Raw genomic sequence first — 21,454 nt, forward strand, 5'->3', positions numbered from 1 at the left:
ACTATATTCATGGTTTACCATAAATAGAAAGTGCCGTGCCTCATGTTTTTGTAAATCAACACATCCCAGAACGTAAGTTTTCATATATTTTCCCATTGGGATTGTCGTCTGTTTTTTAACCCCTAGTAATGTTCGGATCTGAGAGGTATCAGTACTATTAGTAACACTGATGCTTTAGTGCTAAAGTACCTCAAGGATCAGCCCCTGGGTTCCACTGGAGGTCTGATGCTTGCAGGTTTGCCCCCAGGTATAGAGAAGAGATACCTATTTTTGTGTATTCCCAGCTCCAAGGAGCTTGTTCGGCTTACATTTGTGCCGCTTGAATTATGCTAGGGCTATCCGTTTTGTGTAGGACACCCTTGGAGCTGAGACTACACAAAAATAGGGGGAGAGGTGAACTCCATGAAAAATATGTGATATCTTAAGATATTGTGGCATTTAAGTGTGTGTGTGTGTGTTTTATTTCTGCATGTATATGAACTTTTGTGATGCTTCTAGAACCTTTGAACTTCTGATGATTGATTGATTATGAAATTTAGGTCTTGAAGACCAAGCGCCGGAACACTTCTGATGAATCGACCCAATTGACTACCCATGGCAAGGCTACAAAGAGCATTGCATCTGAAATCCGTGACAACGATTCCTGCCAGAAGTGTAACAAGGAACAGAAAGTGCTCAGGGGATCATTACTAGAAACAGTTTTCCCCTTACCATCTTCTTGACCTAACTCAAGGTCAGGAACAAGGCGGAAATGTTGAATGTGAGAGAAACAAAATTCATAAGACTTTGAAGTGCTTTCAAGCATTTGTGAGTTGGCTTCTTTCAAGTTGACTTTTCCTTTTAGACGATGGAAACGTTGATGACTTCGTCTTATTTTAAATGCGAAGATATAATTTTTAATTGCTTGGGAAGGTAGCCAAGAATATTATAATTAGGTAGGGTGCTCCCACTTTTACATACATATATCTGTCGTATTCAAATGCATTATTAGAGCCTGAATTAACCCATCCTCACCATAACAGCATAGTGTTTAAACCTTCATTGCATTTCAGGCAGAAATATATATATATATATATATATATATATATATACATATATATATATGTATATATGTATAATATACACACACACACACACACACACATATATATATATATATATATATATATATATATATATATATATATATATATATATATATATTTGTATATTGTCACAATGACCTCTTAATTTTTGGTTTTCATCTCACTTTTTGGATGTGTGAGTCACCACAAAGAGTTAGACCCAAATAAAGAATTCCTACACCCCTGGCAGGAATAGGCTCACATCCTTCTACGGGTTCTTTATTGGAAGGGTGGGTAGAGCTCTCAGCTGGCACGCAGTTGGCCCAGCTTTCGATTCTCCGACCAGCCCATGAAGAATTAAAGGAATTTATTTCTGGTGATAGATATTCATTTCTCGTCATAATGTGGTTCGGATTCCACAATAAGCCGTAGGTCCCGTTGCTAGGTAACCAGTTGGTTCTTAGCCACGTAAAATAAATCTAATCCTTCGGGCCGGCCCTAGGAGAACTGTTAATCAGCTCAGTGGTCTGGTTAAACTAAGGTATACTTAACTTAAATTAACATCCTTCTACGGGATCGAGTGATTAAGGGTGACCTCACTATGATGTATTGGGTCCTGCCACGGGAATCAGTTTCTTCATTTGCTTTTTTTCAGTTGTGGGTAAGGCTTTTATTGACACTTAGTACTATAGTGCAGTATAGTGCTTAGTTCTTTATATGTTACGGGTTCGATGATATAGTAAGCGTTTGCTTATGCCGATATACGTATCTGTAAAATGGTTTCAGGATCTGAGGTTGGCAGGTCTTGGCTGACAGTCTTCTTATGCATTAATAGGCTGTATAATAACACCCTGTGGCTATGATGGGCGTTAGAAAGGAGAGGCTTATATATATATATATATATATATATATATATATATATATATATATATATATATATATATATATATATATATATATATATATATATATATATATATATATATATATATATATAACATATACATATAAATATATATATATATATAGATATGTATGTATACACACACATATACATATATATAAACTATCAAAACTAAGGCTACAAGCATCTGTTCGGCTATGACATAGGAAGATAGATGAACGCGTCCCTGAGAATGATTGAGAGAAGAGAGAGAAGTAAGATTGGACATTTGTTACCGTTGGGTAAGAAGCGAATGTTAAAAACGCATGATTTAGGGGAGAATGTGTAAGAAGAATTTTACGAGGGCGACTGCAGTCCCTCGTGGATTTCAGGAGGATATTTTGAAAATAGCAGGACTGAAAACAAATTATTCTCAGGTGCTGATGGAGTATTGCGCTTTCGTTATACTAATAACAGTATTTTATATGCATTTGTATTTGTAAAAGTGTGCATGATGAACATGTACCTGATGAATCTATGCAGTTTTCATTCCTTTATCCGAACCATTTTTATCAGTTCTTACATTTTATCGTATCAATAGCTGCTTATTCCAACAAAATTTAACTTGTTTATTACGTTATATGCTTTCGTTCCGAGCTGAAATATTTTCGAAATCGTAATGCATATTCGTTCGACCCAGCATATTTGTAAACTCCGTAAGTTATTTCCCCAGTGCTTTGTAGTTTCAGATTTATTCGTCATGCTTCCATGAATTTGGCGAGGAATAAAAATCATCACGTAAAATTTTGCTTCGTACAATACAGTCTATGCTTACTTCCTTGCTGGCAGCATTAGTCATTATGATTTGTTAACATTTTGATAAAATAGCTTATTTTCTCTTATTCATTTATCATCACTCGATTGGAATCTCTTTTTTTACACAATTTTTTCCCATCTTTGTCCTTTCCTTAAAGCACCAAGGATATCTAATGCCTCGTCATCCCAACCTCACATTTTAAGTTACGTTTCATATAGGAATTTATTTGGTAAAACTTGTATTGTAGGGTTATTTGGTAGAAATGATTCCATTAGAGATAGACTGTCAGGATATGTGTGTGTTGGGGGTTGGGGTGGGAGGGGCTTGTGAGTCCTTGAACAAAACCAGTCTGTCGATATTGTTATTCCTGCGTTTGTCGCTCGTTGTCTCGAGGACATTTTTTCATATTCTCCAGGACGAATGGGCCAGCCTTATCAGCAAAGCCTTTGTCTCCAACGAATATTTTGCAGAGCTAAGCGACTACCTGCGGTCATTTCATTCATTCATCAAACAATGTCCTTTGTTCGTTAAACAATAACTCTGTGTTCTAAGATTACGTGTTTTTATTCATAAATAGCATTCTTTTTTATTAATGAAAAACCATTTCAGGTAATTAAAATGCGTCAGTGATGACTCTTCTGGAGAAACTGTGGTGGGCACGCAAATTTTTTTTTTTATATTAAGCAGACTAATTATAAAAGCTAAATGAAGTAAAGGCGAGACTCCAAATTTAGCTGTACTGTTAAATGTGAACTAATTTGTTCAAAGTGCTCAAAACTTACATCCAGAAATTAGTGACTCGGGAAAAAGGAAATGATGTAAACCTTTTATGCAGAATCTCGACCCACCATAAAATAAAAAGTGCATAGTTTAATTCACAGAATATGTTAATATATCCATTCACTTTTGAAATGCATTCTGTATTAAATGCCACATTTATCTATTAGTAAGAAGTGAATTTAATCGCTTATGATCCTTTAGAGCGGCCTTGTGTTAATGTTACAAAAGAGCAGGAATTGAGAAGATTAGTATAAAACTGTAGAAGTAAAAAAAAGTCGATTGGAAGTGTGGGCTCATTCAGACTCTCGCCTTTTATTCTCTTTTTGGTGTTTGTACCAACCCAACAGAAAGATCTTCATCGGGGAGCCCTTATTTTTCGCGTAGACTCTAAGCGTGACAGGAAAAACAAACTTAGGAGGTGGTTTGGCGATCCTAATGAGAAAATCTTCTGCCATTTCAATGATAACACCTTTCCACCCCCACCTTCTCCCCCCCCCCTTCTCTCCCTCTCACCTCCATCGTCAGATCATCCCCCTCATCCCTCCGTGTCATCAACGCCCCAGCTTCCAGAGACCGTCTTCCCCTTTAACTCTTTCTTTCTCAGCTTTATTAAGCATTTCTGCTCGCTTCTTGCTTTCGTATTGTCTGAGACAGTCTCCATGTTTGTTTTCGAGGTACTTTCAGCAGAATATCAACAAGGTCTCTCTCTCTCTCTCTCTCTCTCTCTCTCTCTCTCTCTCTCTCTCTCTCTCTCTCTCTCTCCATTGGAGGGGTGGTTAGAGCTCTCGGCTAGCACGCTGTTGGCCCAGCGTTCGACTCTCCGACCGGCCAATGAAGAATTAGAGGAATTTATTTCTGGTGATAGAAATTCATCCCGTTGCTAGGTAACCAGGTGGTTCTTAGCCACGGAAAATAAATCTAATCCTTCGGGCCAGCCCTAGGAGAGCTGTTAATCAGCTCAGTGGTCTGGTTAAACTGAGATATACTTCTCTCTCTCTCTCTCTCTCTCTCTCTCTCTCTCTCTCTCTCTCTCTCTCTCTCTCTCTCTCTCTCTCTCTCTCTCTCCTCTCAAGATGACAACAATACAGTCAACATCACCTAAATTCAGTCACTAGTAACTGGATATCTTCAAGCCAAAGTAAAGGAAAATTAAGTCATTAATCAATATGCTATTACACGGAAATATCAAATCATAGGGAGTTTTATGTTCCCTCATTGTTCAACCTGCCTCTGTTGTAGCAAGAAAAGCCGGGTACTCAAGTTTTGTTGGGTTTGCGTATTGATTGTTCAGTTGTGATTTTCTGAAAAATAATGCCCCAATTTTTCCTTTATATGCTACCCAATTACAAAGGAATATATCTTTTTGGTTTTTGCCCGTCTCAGTGGGTTGGAGGATATGAGATTGTTTACAAAGTAGGCGTGCTTCCGAGAGCTAATCTGTTTTAATCTTGTCTTTTACATTTTACCTTTTATCTTCGGAAATGAAATATTCAGTTTATTTGATTGTTCCTGGTTTAAAACATACAATCTACTACTGGTGTTAGCAAAAGTAGGCTATCAGTAATGGTAGCAGCATTAGTAGGAGGAGGAATAGTAAACAGTATCATACCTGTAACTACTTACCAGTATAATATATTGAATGATGGTATAACTATTTTTTCAGATTCCGTTTTCTCAGTGCCAGTGATTTCATGGTCATTTATCTTTTTGTTAGTCTTTATTAAGAGTAATTTTAGTTGTATTTAATATTTTTAGTCCAACCACTATTTTCTTAAAAAAGATATTTGTAGTTTATTTTTGTAAAAGTTAACTAAGAGCGTAAACATAAGATCTCTTATGAAAAAATCTTTTCTGTTACGTTTTTGGTTTCTAGTAAAATAATCAAACCACTTTTATCTGAAATATACGTGCTTAGCGCTTTAAAAGAAATTTGTGTGAAAACCAGGTTTTTTTTTTCATTTGTGTTTTGTCTAAAAAGGAAGCTACCCACTTGGAGGTTTACTTTTGCCAAGAAATATTTTCAATTTATTTTTCTCACACCATTTTTACTTTCGTAAACAAGTAATATTTCATGAGCTTGCTTTGCAAATGCTGATTCCTAGTCTTTCTTTTCCAAAATACTCTTTTGCGCATCTCCTCAGAAATATTTATGGTGACTTTGTACAAAATTGTATGTTGTATACGGCATGTGTTGGTTCTATGAAAGAAGACTTCCTTCTATTATAGAACTATAATATTTCGCCAGCATTTTTCATAAAAATGTATCTTGCCTGTTTTTTTTTTATCGTTTTTCAAAGAGACCCACTTCCTTGTTGTTTTTTCAAATACTGACACTGCTTTTACGTGTATTTTGTAAAAATGACAATTCTTTCCCCTTCAATGGAAAAATTTACTTGATTCCATTGTTTGTTAGCCAATTTTACCTTTAAATTTTTCGTACTGAGGCCGACGTAGATGGCAGCCTAATGCCTACGTGGAGCCTATGAGTGGAATCGAAGAGAAAACGCATGGGAAGGACAGGAATGGAAATTATTGTACTCAAAATTTCTTAAACTTGCTCAGTGGAAGACGTGGTCGTTCGGTATCTTCCAGCACCTTTTGTTGAAAAGAAAAATGCAGTGGCTGTATGCATTCTTTGTTATAGACCAGTCAAATACATCTGGGTAAAGTAATTCGCAATCTCTTCCGGATTTCTGCTTCGGTGGAGCTCATGCAGTTCAGTGGCCTCTTCATGGCTTGTTCTAGAAATTTTAAGTATTTAAGTGTTATGGTGACAGGAATAAAGCATTGTATCTACGTTCTAGTAATAATGATGGCCATAGCTTACTTTCCATATATATTTAATTTTTTTTTCATTTTTAGCATATGTACCATTTTTATCCCCTCCACTTTTTTTTGACTGATTAAGATAACTCTCTCTCTCTCTCTCTCTCTCTCTCTCTCTCTCTCTCTCTCTCTCTCTCTCTCTCTCTCTCTCTCTCAAATGAAATAGTTCCGGCTTTTTTAAAATTTACCCCCATTGAGGTCCCTGTAGAGCAGGGGTTTTCAACCTTTTTCTCCCCACGTACCATTTTGGGTATTTTTAATGTCAATAATGTACCTCCATCACTTTGTATAAAGTAGAAAACAAAACAAACGCAGAAAAACATTCCATTGTGTATATTTGCAAGTACTGTACTGAAGGGAAGTAAGTACACAACTCTCCTAACGTAACAAACAATATTGTAAACACAAAGAATTCCATAAGAATAAAGAAAATTGTTGATAATTATTTACCTGTGGCTATGCAGTCAGTGAGCGGCCAGGCCCCTAACCCTAACACCCGTGGGGAGAGCGTACCCCCTAACTGACCCTTGGCGTACCCCCTGGGGTACGCGTACCCCAGGTTGAAAACCCCTGCTGTAGAGGGTTCGTGCTTTCAGTGCACGTCACTTGGTTCACTGATGGCATTTCTAAAAGGTGTCAGCAGTGCCCATTCGGCCCCTAGCTGCACCTACTTTTTAGATTCATACATGACCTTCACTCCCGCTTATTCTCTTCAGTCTTGATTACCAACCACTCTAACTGTTACTTCTTAGTGCAAATTGGAGTTTTCTCCCATTTCCACCTTTAGATCCTTGTACTGTATCACATTTATTTTCTGGATTTCTTTATCTTGCTGTCCAACCACTCAAACTCCCTCTTTTCGGTGTCTTGTGCGCTGAATGGCTGGAATTGCCCCATTGCTTGACTTGATAGCCTAAATCTCACAAATCAAAATCTTCCGTCGGCAGTTTCTTGCAGTCGCCCTTGAGGCATGACGTTGTGAGTTTTTACATTTGTACAAGGGTCTTCTTTATGACAGTGTTTATATATTTATTTATTTATTATCACTTTTCTTCCCTCCCCCGTTTGCTTTTGTGGACGCTGTTAAGAGTGGATGGAGATTAAATTCAATGGAATGCATATTACTGGTTCTGTTACATTCATTTAGTACCGATTGAAGATGATGAATGAAATATGAACATCTGACAAAGTCTATGAAAAAAGAATAATCAAGCCTTCCTGAGCACGCGACAGTATTTGCGATTATTTTGTTTCAGCGATCAGATAAGTCTCGTTCTAGTAACTTACATATAGTTCCTTTTTACATGTAGTTGTGTAATCGACTACAAACAGACCCATCGAAAATATTCTTGTTGAATATTTTCATATGTTTAGTTTTCTATGATGATCCACTAGTTATGAAACGCATTTCACGCATCTTTAATTTTTGAATTAAAATTAATAGTTTCCTAGTTTGAGTTTTACGAGTTTTTTTTTCGTTTTATGTAATAAACAGGCCACAGCGGAGTTGAATATTCATATGGGATATATACCAGTTGTTTGTGACTGTATTTCAGGGTGGAGATAAAAGCAGCATGCAATTTTCATTAATAGAAATGGGTGACAAGTTACGATATTCATTGCCGTTGCCCAAAATGATGAACATGGGAGAATATGTCAGGATGTTGACGATGAAATAGTATCTCGCTTGAATGTACAAGCACTCTATGAGGGACACAGGATTTATTATACTGTATTCTGTATTATCAACATTCACAGAGAGGAAAAAGAAATAGAGTTTATTTAAAGGAAAATCACTTAAAGTATCTTTTCTATACAGTATATAGTTAATGGTAAGTAAAGGAATTCCAAACACTTCTGAAGTAAGGGAAAAGATGAAATCCTTCTGCCTACTTTGTAACCTAACCCTAAATGAGATAGTTTGGCAAAATTGAACCCCATAGACTGTTGGGCGCAACTGATTAAAAGCATAGCGAAGTTAATGGACGATTTTGACCTCAGTGTGTTGCGGACTTTTCTTGCGCCCTTTGGCTCAGTAGTGTCGTTTAATCAAGTCGCTTTTTTTCTTTGAACAACGCTACTGGATTCCTCAAACTCCGGTCTGATATCACATATCACTGTCGTCCACGTGGTTTTCCCTTCGAGCCCAGCATTTTATAACTCGCTCTTTTTCAATCACGTGGGCTTTGAAACGGTTACCGTTCAGTCCTTTGGTTGTCCGGTATTTTGTTTCTGGAATCCAGCTTTATTGATGGTAGACTCAGCTTTATTGATGGTAGACCCACAATCTCTGTACTAAGAAAACAACAGTAAAACGGTTTCCCTTCTGAATTATTTTAAGTTTATTAATAGCAATATAATCAATAGCTTTCGTAATGTGGAAGGTACCTAGAAAAGCCAAAGACCGAGTACAATTCTTCGATTTGAAAGAGACTGGGTTTTCAGTTGTTATATCCTAGTAGGTAACGAGACTTAACTGAGTAACAGTAATGTTCAGAAACTCACAAAAATATTTTACTCGTATTAATTTTCATTTCCTCGCATTTCATACGTTTTGTTTCTTTTGTAATCATTTGAAGAAATATACGGTCTCAGCCGTATTTCTTAGAAAAATGTCCAAACACTGTGTATCTGAAAAAGGAATAGTGATGTTTGCTTCTATTTTTCCGTGACAGAATACAGTAGTTATGAGTAGAAACATACAAAATACTTTTCCCTACAAAATATGCATATATAACTTATATATCTCGTAGAGCCAGCAGGAGGACATTAGGTTTGCCCTTCATTCTATTGTATAAACCAGTTTCTTCGCTTTCAGCTAAGTTAAATACTTGTGAATACTACACGTGCCTTATGTTAAGCCATCCCTGTCTCTTTACCTCTCACTTTCATCTCTTTCTTACTACATGCATTCTGGTAGTTGGTCGAATTTGGTGGGTTAATGAATTGAGGCAAGCAACCTCATCCCAAAATAATCTTTGGAAACTGGAAGAGCAAAATTTCTATAGCCACACACTTTCTAATATATATATATATATATATATATATATATATATATATATATATATATATATATATATATATATATATATATATATATATATATATATATATATATATATATTCCTGAAATTATACACATTTGACATACGTTCCTGTTTTTATAACCGCAGACCGATTTCCATAGATTTTTTTTCCTATATGCTCCCCACTTTCTCCTTATCCAACTCACTTTTCTTGATTATCCTTGCAGCTAGATTCTCACCCTTTCCTTTCCAAACTAAACTTATATTTTTGTGTCAGCTAAAATATAAGTATAAATGTCATTCACATGGATTTTGTTGATGACTCATTATACCCTTGTTCTATGTCGCGAGAAACTCAATCACTAGAATTTAGGAAGCAGTAATTTTTTTTTTTTTTTTTTTTTTTTTGCAACGAAAGTGATGTTTATTCTGTATTTTTTAAGCGTTTCCCCCGTCAGTTCTATCAGTGTTAGAAAATCTTGACAATGATTTGGCGTGTGCAACAGTACACAAGATTGCCGTTAATATATGAACACGATAGATTCGTTTATTTTGTGACTTAGAAAAAAGAAAACAATAAAAATAATCTAAAGATTTTACTAGTAAAAAAATAATCTGAAGATTCTACTCACAGGTTAGAAAAAAAATTAGTTATTATTTTCCTATAAATTGTAGTTTACAGAATTTGTATTTTGAAGGGAAATTTGCGGAGATTCAGTTGCACGGAAAGATTTTTTCTTTCATTGTCATTAGTCATTTTCGTTTCTTATTTCTTGAAACTTATATTAACTATGTTAATGATCTGGATTTCTGTATTTCTCAAGTGATGTGAATACTCTTTGTTGCACCGGAGTTGTAGAATAAAATTGATATGATTTCATCATGTAGTTGTAAGATGAAAAACGCTAATTGCGACACGTGTTGTGTTTATTAATAATTAGAAGATAACAGTGTGAAAGGTCACTTACGAAGACAAGGTTTTTCTACCAAACCGTAAGCGATGGAATAATTAATAGCCGGTTAGAGTGAATTGTCATTAATACAATTTACTTAGAGTTTTAACTAGGTATTACATGAATGTTAATTAAACCAGAGATGAAATTCTTAATTATATGCATATGATTTTGAAGTGAGTTTCAGAATATGCCAAGGTCTTATGTTTTACATTGTCAGTATATTATTTGTCTGTTAAATGTTAACTTAACTTCATATTAATGGATATTTTAAGATCATCAAGAACATATGGCTGTACTTGTACCGCATAATAATTCATGATTGTTTATTAGTTGGTTAGGGGTAAGATAATGATAAAATATGTTTCTCAAAAACCTTTGAAAATGGCGTTGAAATACAGTAATCAGCGAAAAGAGTTCAGAATTCACATGAATATTTAGGTAGATGCTTTATCCTGCAACTGACATTTATTATACAAACCTGTGTGGACTTGCTGTTTGGGGATGCATTTGTAAGCGAATAACCACAACGTACATTACTTTTTCTCTTGTGGATATGCTACTACTAAAGCTTTTATTAGGAATACGGGAAAATATGACAAACTTGTTTAGTTCTAAGATCAAAGGCTCAGTGACTGAAGTCTTTCAGGGACGTATGGTTGTTTAGTTCCTATACTTGGAATGCCTGTGTATCTTGTGAACCATGTAATATAACTGTAATTTTTTTTCCTTTTCTGTGGTTCGACTGACTACTTCAAAATCATTTGATGGAGGTGAGTACACGCAGACCTGCCCTCAGTAAGAGCTAATGTGTTTTGCAACAGTTCTTTGTCTCTCTCCCTCCTCTTCGTCTTTATTTCAAGTTTTGTATTCTTTCAGAATGATCAAACTTTATAGATATTTGTTAAATGTTTTCAGTCGTACCCGGAAACTCATTCACCCGAACATTTTTTCGAAAATGTCAGTTACGAATTCTTCCTACTAACTGTTCACGAAGTGACTCCCTTTGGTTACCTTTGCTGAGTATTTTCTTATTCCCATCCTTTGTGCCAGTTTTATAAAGGGTGTATCTTTTGACGATCGTCGCTTTAAGAATAAAAGCATATAATTTCCCCTAACATTTCAGGAATATTTGCAAAAAGCATACAACGAGTAATAGTGATATGGGCGATCATTTCATCCTATATTGGCAGTATATTCGCGTAGCTTTTCAAGCTTTGCAATTTTGCCTGCAGTATTATTTTTTATCTTCTGTCGAATTTGCCTCGTGTCTGCTGAACAGAATGTCATTTTATAGGATCTTGTAATGGATCTTAAAAGGGATATTCCGAAAACGTGATGCTGAAGACGTGACTTGCTGAGGTTTGCCTAAGTGTAAGGAAGGTCAGAAGTAGTACACTGAACGAAGATTCCAGTTAAACTAAGGGCACTTCTTGTACTTAGGATTTGTATGCACATTTCTGGAGAGAAATAAGGGCGTTTACCTGGGGAAGGATTTATATGCACATTTCTGGAGAGAAATAAGGGCGTTTACCTGGGGATTACCAAGTGTAAACGTAGGGAATTCTCCAGGGAGATATGCACATTATAAATCGGCGTTTTTATCTCTGTATGACATTTCAAAGCTTCAGGATAAAGAAAAGTGAATGATAGCTAAGAAATACACAAAATCGTGATAAACTGTTATGTAATAAAAATCCAAAATCATATAGTAAAATGTATTAATATGTAAGAGATAAAACAAAGACTTTCGAACACCAGAAGGGTGTTCCTTCTCAGTTTGTACGTTAGTACACTGAGGAGGAAGACCGTTCAGGTGTTCGAAAATCTTTGTTTTATCTTTTGTACATTATTACACTACTGTATAATTGTGGATTTTGATTACATATAAGTGATAACTCTTGTTTCCCTTTGGCCGAGTATGGGTTGGTCACTGATTGGAAAGGGTTAAAAAGTAATAATGTTAAGACCTCAAAGGGAAGATGGACGAGTCTAGATTCAAATAAAGATTTACCTTTCTTATATATATGGATTCTGCTACTCTTACCTCTTTTTCAAAAGTAATTCTAAATAGAATTTTTTACGTCAAAATCTACATTTATATTACAGATCACATGGCAGTGGTACAAAGGCTTTTGCTTTTGCCAGGGTCTACCAGTTCTACAACAGACCCCCCTATGATCATCAAATATGAGACTGAGAGTTTTGATAGGAGATTCACCATACACTAGATGGCACTCTAGACAGTTTTTGCATACAGTTCCTGATTCATACGACCGCACATTCACTATATTGTGTAAAGATATGTGCCACAGGAAAGATAGCCCCCTTTTGGGGACCGGTTACGATGTGATCTGTAACTTGCATCGATGAGGTCGAGAAAGCTCTGAAGTCTTCATGCACTGAATCGCAGATGACAAGGTCATTTGGCCACAGGAGCTTATCTTTTAATGCAATGATGCCTTTGAAGATTTTGCCGAAAATATTCCATGAAATTATATCTAATGTATCCATGGCTTCTCACGAAGTTGGGAAATGAATGAGTTGATCATTTGGGTGGATGGGGTGTTGGCCGGCGGGAAAGGGCAGTCACTCACGGTGGGAGGTTGGTTGGCACTTACGGTAGAAGGTGAGTCTGCTCCCATACTGCTGCGTGGGGTTTCAGTAAGTACGGGAGTGGGGGGTTGAAATGTACAGGTAATCCTGTAAGCCATTTTGTTTAATTTTGCATGAGAGTTCTTGGAAGATAAAAGTGTCGGAGCCAGTGACAAACTTGACCCTCTACTATGGTGTCTAGCATCACCGATGACCGCAAGTTGTGAATAACAACGTGCTATCTCTTCTCAGGTTTCAGTGAGTGATTCACGATTGTTGGGTTCCGTCCAGCGGGCAAACGAGAGGCTCTTTTTCTTTTTCCTACTGGCTTGTGTATGCCAGCCGTCAATCCCATCATGGTCATTATCATCATCATCATCCACCACGGGGGCTTTTGGGGGAGAGATAGGGTCGGAAGACTCCCGAGGACTGGTGATCTTGACTGAGAATCTATCCTCCACCGGAGACACTGAAGAGGGAGAAGACGATAGGCCTACTGGTGGGAGAGAGGGTGTTTCCCACTTGGGAGGATACAGTCACCTCGACCTCACGTCTCACCCCCACTTTTCTCTTGTTGTTGGGCGGCGAGGAAATAATAAATGCCAAATTCAAAGGAGTCTGGTGGCTTGCTGTAAGACTGTGGAATGATTCCTGTAATCCTGTGATCGCGTCCGAGATCAGTGAAAGATTGTTATTTGTTTCCCCAATTTTTTCTGAGAGGAACTTTGCCGTTTGGAAGGCATTTGCTGCCGTATATTGTACACTGCAGGCAGGCTTAGGTCAGCAGGCCCCTTTGGAGGCAGAGTGTAAGGTTCGCTCCCGGAGAATGGAATCTGGTATCAGGGCTTTGTGTTCTGTATATGCAACGTTAATTTTCTCATCGGAGAAGGCTGCACTCACAGATTGTATAACACGTTCGGTGTCAGAATGGTTCGATTGATATTGTATAAAACAAAGACAATTGTTCGTGAGTACGGAATTTGTGTGTGATGCAGAGGTATCGTTAGGTGCCAGGGTCACTAGCGCGACATTAGGAGGTTGGTCGGATGACACTTTGTGGTAAAGGGAGGGCTAAGCACTAACACATGCACATACATACCTTGTAGTCATTCTCTTAGAAATACTGAATAATTGCACATACATTAGCGTTAATATAAAATACTCATAGCAGAATGAGTTGAAATGGAGAAACAAATCCAGAGTTATGTACAAATGTATTTAAAAATAAATCTAAACAGAGAACTTTGGGGAATCTTTTCGAATCCCCTCTCCAATCTGACGCAGTGACGCAAACATATCAAGAAAGTGAAAACTCTGCTTGCTGTAGTTTTTACGTTGTTTATAAAACAAGGAACCGGTCGTTAGAAGCAATGGTAGATCAGGGGATGCCGTCGTTTTCTGAGGATAGCCCCACCAACCGTCTGGAACGTCTAACTGGTTCTTGCCCAGTGTGGTAGTTCTGATGATCAACAACATTATAGGCGCTGGCAGCAACGGTTACTAAGAAGTAACCGAGTTACCTGTACGGGAGAAAGAGAAAGCAACCGCAGCATCAGATGTGGCTAGCGAAACAACACAATTATAATGTTCTTTATTCTTAAATCCTTTAATATATTTTTTGGAAATAAGATAAACCACTATCTATACCAGCATTCTCCACCAGTCTTCTTATCCCAACACCCTTACTTCTAAAAATTACTTCACTAACTAAGGCATTGTTTTTCACATGTACATTGTATGCCCTTTTGTGTTCCCCGATTCTTGTGAGCAGTCTTCTACCGCTTTCCCCAGAATATTTCAAGTCACATTTTGCATAGGGAATTCCATGCACACCAACATGTTTATTGTTATGATTCTGTGTATTATTGTTGTGTATAAGAAGATTTAATGGTGTTGTTATTATAATTTTATCCTTGTGATTTTTGGTTACAGTTTTCCTTATTTTGTTTAAGTTTGGATTGAAAGGGGGTGCAAGGCAATTCATAAATTTCCTTTTGTAATGTTCTTTTGAGGAACCTATATAAAATATCCTTCTTGCCTTGGTAAAAGCATTATTAATGATTAAAAAGCCACAATAATATAATTGATAAATTGTATATTTTAAGACATAAAAATATACAAGAAAGGGGATAAAAACGAGGAGCTTTCGACCGTTTGCGCAACGGTCCTCTTCAGCCAACTGAAGAGGACCGTTGCGCAAACGGTCGAAAGCTCCTCATTTTTATCCTTTCTTGTATATTTTTATGTCTTAAAATATACAATTTATCAATTATACTTTTTAATCATTATTTTCGATCACAATATAGTGATGCTCCACAGTTAAAAGCATTATTAACAAAATATTCAGGATACCAACGTTTTTTTTAAAACGTCTTCAATTTGTTTAAGTTTTCTGTCAGTGAAGTCAGAGTCGCAAATTTTTTAAAGCTCTCAAAATAAAATTGACCAAGATGTTGGTTTTAACTTCTTTTTTGTGCCGGGAGAAAGAATTAATATACGTCTCTGCATTGGTTTCTTTGCGACAGACTGTAAGTTCAAAGGTGAAAATTACTGGGTCATGGTATATCAATATGTCCAAAAACGGCAACTTATTTTCTGTTTCATGTTCTCCTGTGAATTGAAGGCTCTCTGTTTTGATTAATTTTTCAGTGTATTTGTACCCATACATAACGTTGGATTGTTGTTATTCTTTATCCATTTTAGTTTTATTGGCCCAATATTCCTAACCATGTAGTTCCTTTCTACTTCTAGAAAATTAGTATTATTTTGTATATTCTGTAACCATGTATTCATGATAGGTTAATTTTGAATATTCAGTTGTCAATCTCCTCTTTTGGTAACTTACAATTTTCGTTTTATTCAAAACCTATTCCGAATTAATTCACGCGATTTCATATTAGCCATATTAAAATCACCTTTTTTTATACCAAGAAGTATTGCATCAAAATTCTTAGCTTTTCAAATGCGAGTTATTCATATATTCCTCAATCAAAGCGCAAGTAATGGAATATTTTTTATGGCCTTGTGTTGTCGATATTTCATCTTATTATCCTGTTGTGCTTCATATATTCCTCAGTCTAAGTGCCAAGTTCTTTTGTGAATACTATGAGAAATGTCTTACTTATCCTATTTTCAGCTTCACTCAACAACGTCTAGTTTTCCTTGCCGTTCATCAGATATATCCTTGGTCTGCTACAGTTCGCGATTTGAGGATATTTAATATGCATTTTTTTCTTCTCTTCGGAAACTTATTTAGATTCTGCCCCTTGTTCTTCTATATTTCACATATCCATACGATTTTTCTTTGCAATTGTGGTCTTTTTACCAGTTTACTCTTTAGGTACCCATATAGTCTTATATAGTCCAACTTCTGTTTTGCTTTTTCTCAATCACCTCTTCACCCACTACCTGTTGCTTTTATTCTGTTAAACTCTTTTGATAGAAGACAGGAACATTTATACCCATATAGAGATTTCATATGAAATTGTAGCTCAGTATGGGTCTGTTTAGAAATGTTCATGTTTTTATACTGAACTCTGCATAAAGGAAAATATGTAAAATGACATGCCTCACCGCGATATTTCGGTCGCGTAAATTTTCACAAAAAATCTCATAAATATTCAAGAAGGCACACCAAACCGTGTGAGTATTGATGATATGAATTGTTTGAAACAAAATGTGTTTGACTCTTACAAATACAGAGCTTCCCTAGTCGCCGTACTAATTACTACAATTTTTTTTTTTTTTTTTTTGCTCGTTTGTCAACGAACTTTTTAAAAATCCTGTCTTCCTGGGCGAATGGGCCAGTTTCTTCGGCAAGTCCTTAGTTTCCCTCGAATATTTTGTTCACCTCAGCGACTTCTTGCGGTCATTGTATACATTCATCAAATAATACTTTGCTCTTCTCACATTTCATCCAGTGACTGGATGTGTTTCCTGCTTAATGCAAAGAATGAGAAAATGTTCTGAGGTTACCAGTAGCCTTCTCCCCTTTGTATAGATAAAGATTTGATATAAATTCATTTGTGCATGACTTCCACCAGGAGACCGTTGCAATATCTTCATTGTTAATTCAGTAGACAGATTTAAAAATGAGCAAGATTTAAAACAACCTTTCAGAATTTTGTTCTTGACTAAAATCTATTATAACCATAATATTCATTTATTCACTGACAGAAATCGGCGATTCTTATTGAAAATAGAAATATAGTAAACCCTTTAGGTAGGATCTTGAGCCACCGTAAAATAATAAAGGAATAATTTTATTGACGGAATATTCCTAATACATTTATTCGTGCTTAAATAAGTCTCTGTAACGTATTCTGTAAAGGGTGCATTTTTTCATAAGTAAGAAATGCAAATTTTCAAACTAAATGGAAGTTAACAAAATGGCGTTAAACTATTAAGATTTGGGTTGTATAGACACGATATATTACAGGGAATGTTCTTTAGAACCTCCTAGTACCAGGTCCTGAGATCGAACTTTAATAAACAAGTCAGATATTAATTGCCTCCATGTATGAATACCATAAAAGAATAATAATTGGAAAAAGCTCAGAATTAAAGCACGCACAAAGGAAAAGTGAAGACCAGAAATGAAGGACATTATTCGCTTTTTATTCCACTTTTGTTTTCGTTCTGTTCGTACCGTCCCAGCAGAAAAATCTCGTCCGGGAGCTCTTATTTTTCTCTAAGACTCAAATCGTGACAGAAAAACAAACTTAAGAGGTGGTTTGGCGAACCTAATGAGAGGATCCCCTGCCATTTCAGTGATGACACCTTAACCTTTACCTTTCCCTCCCCTCCCCCTCCTCCCTCCCACTCTCCCCACCTCCCTCCCCTCCTCCCCTTCAAAACCTCCATCGTCAGATCATCCCCTCATCCCTCCGTGTCATCAACGGCCCAGCTTCCAAAAACCATCTTCCCTTTAACCCTCTCTTTCCCAGCTCTATTATGCAATTCTGCTTGCACCTTGCTGTCGTCTTGTCTGGAAACGTCTTCATGTTTGTATGTTTGTTATTGTGGTAAAATCAGTAGTATCTGTGTTTCCCTACGTATCTGATCTCTCTCTCTCTCTCTCTCTCTCTCTCTCTCTCTCTCTCTCTCTCTCTCTCTCTCAAGAAAACCAAATTGCATCTTTCTAAAAGCAGACACAAGAGATATGTGTATTGCTGTTTAATTCTTATATGAATTATTTCGGAGATTAATTTTAAAACACATTTTTTGTTGTTAAATGAGCACCGACAATGGTAGGACCACAGTACTAGGAGCAGCGTTAATTTGAATACCCTAAACTTTTTAGGAAATTGCATGTTTTTTTGTTTATTTGGTATTTGGCTGTAATGTAGGCTACAGCTTTGAGGTGTAACTACCTGCCTGTTTTATTTACTGAGCTATAAGAAAAGTTATAGCATATACTATGTTTTGCTTTCTTAATATCAATCTTTTTCAACTTGTTAGGTCGTCGTTATTTGAAAGGGTTTTGTTCATAGGGACAAGTTGCATCACATCCGATTTTCAGTAGAAAGCCGTTTCGGATCATAAAAAAAAAAAAAATCCTTTCTCATTTTTCATCTTTCCATCAGTTTTTAAGATTGAAAGTTTGTAGTATATATATGCCTCCAAGATATTAAGGTTCTGATTTGTTATGTTTACTTACTTTTTTTTGCGGTCTTTTTTTTAACTCCCGTTTGGTTGAGAAAATCACCTGCTCTTTTGGGAAACGGTCTTTTTTTGTTAGAACGTTTAGTCCTCCTACCAAATGTGCGATTTCAAGCGAATTTTATCGCCAGTTTGCATGCTTGAAATTTTGAAGGATATTTTGAAGTGATATATTATTTTCCTTTCCGCGTTTTATACAAAAAAAGTTACTATTTTTTAATTTTTTGTACTCTTATTGCCACTGAATATTGTAGTCTTTTTGAAAAATGTCTGCGATTTGTAGTCTTCACTGAATTTTTGTTCTTCCCCAAAATACCCTTTTTGTCATTTCTACGGGCATATATTTTCTTGACTTCGAAATAACTGTATTAAGTAAATGATATCGGCTTATTAAGCCAATTCATCTTCTATTATTACGGAAATGTATTTGCAAGCATTTTCCACAAAAACTTGCTAATCTCTAATATTTTTTTCATGAAGATGTACTTCAGTCTAGGTTTTTAGAACGTAGGACATTTTACATTTTAACTTCTTTTTAATATTTTAACATTTTTCCATATAACGAAAACGTGTTTATTATTTTGTTGTTGCATCGCTATTTTTACATAGTTTACCATCCCACTTCTTTTTACTGGCGCGAAATGAGCGTGCTGCCTAACGCCTTGACGGAGCCCATGCGTGACAAGAGGAAACAATGTAGAGGATAAAAAAAAAAAAAAAAAAAGAGCCCTTAAGCGAGAGCGTAGCAACACTTTTTAAAATAAATACGAATTTTTCTCACTAAAAATGTGTTGCCTCGTTTGATGGATGACGTTTCCTTTAGATGTTCGATGGTTTTTATTGAAGAAAAATTGCCGAAAGACTGCTCATTCATTGTTGTGAACCATTAAAATTAGAAGAACACTTACTTGCTGACTGTAACCCACCTCTCCACGCTCTGCTTCTTTGGAAGATTATCTTGCAGTTCATGGAACTCTTTTGTTTATTCTTTTAAATTTGAGAAACTTGCAAATAATTATGATTAAGTTAATAAAATCTGGATAATTTCCAGAGCACGAAATATTTCTGTTGTCAATAATGGTAGTAATATTGTGGCGCAAAAACCACCACCACGGATTCGGATAAGGTCTATAAGAGCCAAAAAACTTTCACGGTTTTTAAGATCAATAAAATATAAATTTTGAAACAGATTTAACATTGACAAGACGAGAAATGTAATTATAGATGAGGGTAAGAATGCATGCTTACTCTAAATAATATAAGAAATATGGCTGGGGAGTGAGAACAGATGTCTCTGGTACTGATATCATGGGTATTAATGACATCATGTTGAGGACGTTCCGAGGACTTGACGCTAGTATCAAAGGTAAATTCATTATTTGCGCCTCAAGAAATTAATCAGCAGGGTGACTAGTACTAATGTATACGGAGGGGCGGTGACTGCTGATGATTTCAGCAGTATTGTCTTAGCAATACTATTGCAACTCTGCAATTTAGATGAAGAATGCCATAGCTAGTGATCCGTAAATTAATCTCGTGGAAAGAGCATTGCAAGTTCGGGGTGGGATCTCGTACTAGGCCTGGTAGTACCGTTAGGTCCGGAAAGGATAAACGTCAAGATCTTAGATTTAGCACTGCTGTACTTACTGTCCACCTGTTTCATCGCCTTTCTCACCCCAGCAGTTATTCAGGACCCTGTGGGACATAGCATTGGAAGCAGAACTTCCTTCAGTGGATTACTACAATCCTTAAGGTGTCCATTGTTTTCACATGAGCATAACATTCCCGAGACGAAGTACTTTCTTGCTTATGAAGGCAGGAAAATAAAACTGAGATGATATGGTTGTATAGACCTTAACTAGTGATAATGAGTTTGGAATTTGGCAAATGAGGTTTGGGACAATCTCAGAGGCTCAGTTGTGTCGAGGAACATGCTTAGGTATGAAAACAGTGGACAGATAGCCAAAGAGATAAGTGCTTTAAAAGTTATAGACGAATGGTAAATATGAATATGAACGAAAATGGAGAGATACAATGCAAAGAGAATAAAATGGGGCAAGGCGTAGGTGTTTGCTACAAATACAATAATAACGAGCTTCCAGAGACCGTAAACAATCCACCATGGCAGAGAATCTTCCATCCAAAAGGTCCCTCCCCTCCTAACATCTAATCACTTGTTGTCAGTCACAAGAGCAACCTTTGGGGAAATTTCCATGAAAGTTCACCTCGACCTCGCTTTTAACGTCAGCGTCATTGCATAGTGCTTCCCAAATATGAAGTGTATCTTTTTCAAAAGTTATTATGAAAGTTATTTCATATTTGACCTTTGAATTATGACCATGAGCTAACTCTGCATATCTGAATATGCTTATACAGGCTAGATACGAAGTACGTGTCTTATAATTCATAAATTATGCATTTGGTATTAAATTTCTATTTTACCTTTGACCTCTAACGTCGATCTCATTCTGCACATCTGCTTCATTAATGGCGTTTGGATGTCAAACACTTAGTATTAATCTCCTATAGCTCAAAAGTTATTGCTAAGGATAAAATGAACCCCTATAAAGTAAAAAAAAATCACCTTAGCGTATGTCCGGAAATGTAAACGTTTCTTTATGTTGCCAGTCACGAGGCCCATTCATACCTCGCCATCGGTCGCGGTTGTGTTGAGATTCTGTAGAGAGGTCTTTCTTCTCCATTTACGCCAGAAATCCTCGTACTGCGTCTCCATGATTCTATTTTTCCTGATTGCTGTAACGTTCTCCCTTGTAAGAGGCATTTCTAAAGTATCGTTCGTGGTCAAGACTCAGTCTTCTTTCTTCCTTTTCATTTTTCTTGTCGTATTT

General features: G+C 36.4%; 2 long non-coding RNA genes across 2 annotated transcripts in view; one reads left to right on the forward strand and one right to left on the reverse strand.

The window, feature by feature from the left end:
• LOC136839768 (uncharacterized) overlaps nucleotides 1-21,454 on the forward strand; it is a 303,840-nt gene that overhangs the window by 173,566 nt on the left and 108,820 nt on the right. The window lies entirely within an intron of this gene.
• The window catches only part of LOC136839767 (uncharacterized), a 130,421-nt gene continuing 123,005 nt past the window's right edge, over nucleotides 14,039-21,454 (reverse strand). The window contains exon 3 of the long non-coding RNA XR_010853452.1: nucleotides 14,039-14,464. This is a non-coding gene — a long non-coding RNA (uncharacterized lncRNA). The remainder of the gene's footprint in view (nucleotides 14,465-21,454) is intronic.

The sequence above is a fragment of the Macrobrachium rosenbergii genome, chromosome 6 (genome assembly GCF_040412425.1).
Source record: "Macrobrachium rosenbergii isolate ZJJX-2024 chromosome 6, ASM4041242v1, whole genome shotgun sequence".
Lineage (NCBI taxonomy): Eukaryota > Metazoa > Arthropoda > Malacostraca > Decapoda > Palaemonidae > Macrobrachium > Macrobrachium rosenbergii.